The sequence below is a fragment of the Octodon degus genome, unplaced genomic scaffold, assembly GCF_000260255.1.
Source record: "Octodon degus isolate 3935 unplaced genomic scaffold, OctDeg1.0 scaffold00239, whole genome shotgun sequence".
Lineage (NCBI taxonomy): Eukaryota > Metazoa > Chordata > Mammalia > Rodentia > Octodontidae > Octodon > Octodon degus.
The window spans coordinates 2,003,118-2,009,804 of NW_004524815.1; positions in this window are offsets into that span (position 1 = coordinate 2,003,118).

Genomic DNA, 6,687 nt, shown 5'->3' on the forward strand with positions numbered 1-6,687 from the left:
GAAAGTTGCAAAACAGGTTAGTAGGACAGTTACAATAATTAATGCATTGTATATTATTGTCTTCATAGTAGTTGTTCAGAGGACAGGATGCAGATGTAATGTCTTGTCTAGACAATATCAGTATAGACCTTTCTTCTCATTGAACTAATAGAAGGTAGCTGCATATCTATCCTATTTTGCATATACATATTATATATATTTTCACTACAAAAAGGTCCTTCACTTAGATCCTCTTTTTTTGTTTTGTTTTGTCAGAGAAGGGTGTTCCGTTGTTGTTAGAGAAGCTGTAGTTGGAGAAGTGCTTAAAGGACCTTTCATACTTGATGCCAGTTCAAATATTATAGGTACTTGAATTCAGCAAAATAGCCCAATATACTCCAATAGTTCATAATAGTAGTGGGTTATTAGCAGAACTGGCAATTGCATGAAGTTGTTCACTTGAGCCTTCTATAGCTCAGCCTTATACAGCTCAGTATATTAATATGCTACTGCTTTTTATACCTCGTGGTTATATTTTTTTGCTGGATGGTTAAGACCAAGTTAAAGCAAGACCTGTATAAGTTAAAATGTAACTTTTGTATCTGACAAGGTCAGTCAAATCCCCCAGGATTTACCCTGAAACCCTGTACAACACCTTGTACATCTTTTGTCAGTGTCAGCCATCTGGATAGCCATGGCCGTTGCTCGACCAGTTTGTTCTCTGTGAAAGCCTGAGAGGATTATTTCTCTCTAGTTGACTCTCCTTGGACCCACTCTACATCATCGATCACATTCCTCTGTGGCCCCATAATCTCCTTGATCAGAAAATTTGGGACACCACTGAGTTACAGGATGTCACAGTACAGGTTCTCTTATGTCCTGAGTCCTCCCTGACCTTAATGGGCTAGGGCCACAATATTGGCTATCTCGGTAGCCCCTCTTTTTCTCTAATTTTCAGGCTGCAAACTTTAATTGTTAAACATTCAGAAGAGAAGCTTAATGATACTATTATCCTGTAACAGAGGCAGTTGGGCTTAACATCACTATCTGTCTGAATATCAAATGACTTAGACATACATAACGTGGAACTGGTATTTTCCAACAACCATGGATATTCTAAACTTTAAATCCCTGTAGAATGTGAAAAAAAATTACGCATTTTTACACAGAAATTTAGATATCAAATCTCATACAATGTTGTAGCAGGACAATCCTATGACATTTTTTTTTTCTTGTCTCTTGTTTTCTTTTATTATCTTTCTTTCTTTGTTTCTTTTCTTTTCTTTTTTTTTTTTACAAAAATTTACTTTGAAGAGAGTACAGCAATAGTTGATATGACATTAGAAGCAGTATGCATTTAGAAGCCTAAAATGATGGATATTTCAAGCATGGTTTTAGTATTACACATTGCTATCCCCGATGCAGTCGCTTAGTTCACAGATATCAGCATATAGAGTTAATCAGGGTGAGAATCCTACCAATTAACTGCTATTTTCAAAATCCTGATGGAGAGTCTTAGGACCATTGCCTTAACCACCTTGTTCATATAAATGTATGGTTTTGCTCCTGCCATATTTCCTACATCATCTCCTTTCACTCTCTTCATTGTTTGCTTCTTAAGTTTTCACTTTTCACTTAACTGTGTTATACCTTTCAATTTTTACTTCTTCTTTTGAGTTTTTACACTAGGGGGACTACACAATGTTTACACACATGGGTCTGGTTTATTTCACTTATAAAGTATAAGAGGTTTTGAAAGTAAGAATGTCCTAACTTCTCAGAGAAGGCCACCTTTTGTCTTTTGGAAAGGTATTTTTATTTATTTTGTTTTGGTTTGAATGTGTTTATGTCACAACATACTGAAAGCGTGTGGCTGTCGCTGTGGGTCGCCAGGTTGCTGGACTGATTCTCTGCCCCCCCGCCCCCCCGCCGAGGGTGTGAACACAGGCACCACAGATGGTTTCCATGGAGACCCAGTCAGTGATGCCCTCTGTGCGGCCCGTGGGAGCCGTGAGGGCCAGGGCACATCTCTCATAAGCGGTGAGTTTGTTTTCTGGTGCTGTAAGAAGCAGGAAAGGCGGAGGACGGCGAGCACTGTGCAGTGCCAGCTGGTGGCATGAAGAATGTGATTGAATGTCTGCTTTCTAAAAAATAGGAGGCAAGTGAAAGATGAGCTAGGCATGGGTCAGGGGAGACTCGGATGACATCTCGGTCAGGTGGCTGAGAGCTAGGCAGTGACCTTGAGCAGCCTGCTGTGTCCTTGTCTCTGAGTCTGTTCCTGCTTCAACAGACGGAAGTCACATGCTCTCTGCTCTTTGCGGAGCTCTCCTTAGGGCCAGATGGATGAGACACTGTCCCGAAAGCCTGCGGGGCTCTAACCTGAGGGGTGCCACTCTTTCCTTCTTCACCCTTGTTTCTGGCGAGGAGGGTGAGGGGGGAACGGAGCACTTGAGTGGCCTAGACCAGAGTTCACATAGCCTCGAAGCTACGCCGTAAGTATGCCAAGTCAATCACACGTTATCTCAGGTGATAATCCCTGAGCAGAAGAACGAGGCGGGCCAGAGGAGCGGCGGTCTGCAAAGCTAGCGTCCAGGTTCAGGCCAGTGCCGCGGCCCTCAGAGCCGTCTCCCCTGAATTCTGTCATGACGAGGAAATCATTAGTGGTATACGTGGTCTGCTTCTCCTGCACCCTATGAATTGTTTTTGGGACCAGAAATGGAACTTAGCACCTGGTCCTTGCCAGGTGTTTGTACCGCTGAGCTACGTCCTGGCCCTAAAATTCTTGAAGGCAGGAAATGTGTGTGTGTGTGTGTGTGTGTGTGTGTGTGTGTGTGTGTGTAAGTTTTATCCCTGGCTTCTAGAGTCCCTTCCACAATGAAAAATAACAAATTGACCAAATGTGCAGATGGCCACCAACTGTCCCTTCCCTTTCTCTCCTTTCTCAAAGGCGTTTCTGCTTGACCTTGTTCCTTTTCTTTTTCTTGCCTGGACATTGTGAGCCTCATAAAAAACGCTGTGCATCTGAATGCTAAGAATAATTGCCACAGTTTTTCTGCTGCAGAGAGCTGGCCGGGGTCATGCCAGCTTGCAGACGCTGCCCATTACTGCTCTGGGCAGCGCGCTTGGCCTACTTACTTTTCTCCCAGGGTTCCTCTTGTGTTCAAGATGAAAGACAGAAACCTACCAAAGCCTCTGACTCCAGGGAGGGCAAGCTGAGGGCTACAGCGGGCGCATCTTCCCCTAGGGGAACAGGTTCCTATCACGTTCTCTCTGGGTCAGGGTGGCGGGGAGGCCTAATATTTACAGAGCGTGGCCTCTCAGGTCCCCGACAGTGAGGGTGGCAGATGCCATCATTCATGGCATTATCAGGATCAAGCAAAGTGGACTCTGGAAGGCAGATGATTCCTCACTGGGTGGGACAGAACTGGAATTCAGGCTCCCTCAGGCTTTCTTAGTGACTTGGTGACGGTCCATGGCTTTCAGAATGGAGCTGGAGGAGAAAGCGTCCCTGCTCCCGAATTGTGCTGTCGGTGTATGGGGAACCTTAGTGTAGCAGTCACTGTGCCCTGGAGCCCCAGTCCCAGCTCTGGACAACCCAGGCTGGAGGAGAGCATGCTAGTGGGGCCTTGTGTGGGAGCCCTAGACAGAGGGCGCCCCCTCGCTGCCCCTGCTCACACGGTGGACCTTCCTGTAGGACACGATGGGAAGGGAAAGAGCAGGACAAGGGAGGCATGACGTTAAATCTGCCCAACTTCCTGTCTCCAGCCGGCTAAATTACCACCCTCTCCACACGTCGGTCCTGAGAGATGCTTTAATAAAGAAAACCCAGCTATGAAAGTGGAAGCTCCCAGTCCCTCGGCCGGTTGCTGATGGTGGGGAGCAGGCAGTGCTGGAAGTGAGGGCCTGGCGTCGGGGCCCACGCAGGGTCCACGCTGAGCTGAACACCAGTGCAGGACCTGCAGGTCATGAGCCGGGGAAGAACGAGGGACGCCAGGAAAGGGACTGCGCTTTCAGGCAGGGAAGCTGCTCAGGTTCGCTCTCCCCAGTGCTACCAAATCTGTCACGTGAATACACCTTGCTCCTCCTAGGTGCCTTTAAAAATTATCATCCTAATTGTACATACTTATGGGACACAGTGTGGCCACTTGATGCTCGCATACAGCAGGTGAAGATCAAAGCGGGGTAGTTAATAGCGCCTTCTCCTTGCAACATTTAGCCCCTGCAGCGAAGGCCAAGCCGCAAGGCAGCCCAGCGCTGGGGCCCGCCGCAGCTGCTCCTAGTTAATGAGGAAGAGTTTCCAGCGTTGTCAGTCGTCAGGTTGAATTCCTGAGTGTTTCCCTCGGGTATGCTTGTTTCTTCTGCTAGATTAGGAACACCACGTTGGCCCCGCACGCGCCAGGCGCCATCTGACCTGGGGACTTCTGGGCGCGCTGGTCCCCTCCTAGAGTGCTGGTCCTCCAGGGTTCTGCAGAACTCGATCTCCCGATTCCTCTAAATCCTCGCTCGCACCTCACCTTTTATTGAGATCTTCCCGGATCCCCCAATTGAGAACAGCAAACAAGATTCCTAGAAGCTTTTCTGCTGTACTTTTCTTGCAACCATGATACCATTTGCTTTCCCCTCGTGGTTTAGTTTGTGTCCCCCGCACAGCTCAGGAGGGAGGGTTTTCTGTGAGAACAGCGCTTTCCCGGATAATAAGCATCCGGGAAATGCTCAGGGGATGAGCGACGGACGCCCGAGCACGTCCTGCTTGTTAGGCGCTCACCACAGCTCCCGGCGCCTGACACATACTTAATATTTACGGAATGAAACTTTGTTTCCGCCCCGCACATCACTGCCAGTTATTCCTGGTCTTCTACTAGGACTTCCCGTGGCTCCGAGACGCCTCCCTCCCTGCCGTGCTTGGAGCTGTTCAGGCAGCAGCCCCTCGGTGAGCAGGCCGCCCCACCCCCATAGATTCTGCAGCCTTATTAGCTCCCCAGGGAGCACACTGGCTGGAGCAAACAATGGTAAGTTCCTCTCTGTCCCTTTACGAGACACAGAAGCCACTGTTGTTGCCTGTGTGACGCCCGCTTCTCCAGTGGCCTGGAAGAGACCCAGGGAGAGGGGCTCCCTGCTGCTTCCTGATTTTCCAGTTCACCACCTGACCCTGGCAGGCCGTAAATGAGCATTTGTTGACTGAAGGGGCCGGGTGTCATTAGCAGTGCCAAGGAGAGATTAGGCTGTGTCCCTTGACCTTCTCGGGGAGGATGAGTCACGCTGGGGGAAAATCCCCTGCCTTCCGGGGCCTCTGGGGGTACAGCGAGCTGCCTCATCTGAAGACGTGACATTGACAACCCTGCGTCCCTTCTGGAGTTCCAGGATCTAACACAGATACGCTGTCGCTTATTCAGCACGGGAAAACCATGAAGTGCCACCCAGATTGCTCTATATTTAAAAATGGCTTCTGTGAAATCTTTCGGCTTTTACAAGAGGCAGAAATGGTGGGTGACCAGAGCGCGGCCTTTGCCTAAGCAGGCGGCAGGCGGGGCTGGCATCGCTTACCCGGGCAAGCGCGCAGCCTCAGGCCCTGCGGGGGCTCCGTTGGACAGCCACCGAGGCTGGTGATGGTGTCCTGCTGCTCCGGCTTTCTGCCTGGCCGTGCATAATCTACAGATTATAACAGATTTCCATACTCACGCAAATACGCGTCAGTTTACTTTGGTTTTCTAATGTTTCACAGAGTTGAGGCCTCCAGAGGAAGGTGGCATCGTCGCTGTGGGAAGCCGTGGACATGACGCTGCCCGCGGATCCTTTAGTCTCCCACCCAGCCTGGTGCCCGCAGCCGGGCGGCGGGAGCATCGTTGATTATCCAGACGTGGGCTTCTCCTAGCTTCTTATTTTGTTATTGTTGTTAACTGTATTTTTTAAAAAGAAAGACTAAGCACTCAATTTCATCAAAATTGAGTGCTTATTCTTTGGGGCATGTATAACAAATACATAACATGACTTTAATAGTGTATGTTCATGTTATAATGCATAACACGATTTTCTCTTTGAATATGTAAGAAATGCACTGTAATAGGTATTTTTATAGTCCCCTTTTTTGTTTAGTTTTGTCAGAGATGGGTATTCCATTGCCATTTAAATACTGTAGGTGCATGAATTCAGCAAAATAATCCAATACAATCCAGTAGTCCATAATAGCAGTGGGTTATCCAAAGAACTGGCAATGTAAGAAGTTGTTGACTTGAGCCTTTCACAGCTTAGCATATTAATATGGGTTTACTTTGTATACTTTGTTTTTATACTTTTCTGCTGGATGGTTAAGACCAAGATAAAGCAAGACCTACATAACAAGAAATGGAACTTTTGTAATAGGTATTTTTAAAGGTGTGTCTATTTTATTTTTATTTTCTTATTTATTTATTTATTTATTTATATTTATTAATTTATTTTGTGTCGTGCTTAACCTGCCCTGGGGGTGGAGCTGGCTCAGCATGTGGTGCTGGGGATCAGACTGTTCTCCCTGTGCTTGCCTGAGTTCGTCTAGCAGGCGCTCTAAACTGCTGAGCTATCTCGCTGGCCCCATAATAGGTATTTCAATCTTTGCATCCTTGAATTAAGCCACAGGGTTTTTTTTTTTTTTTTTTTTTTGTTTGTATTTAGTACAGGGTCTACGGGGTCTACAGAGTCTCACTACACAGATCAGACTTGTGATCCTCCTGT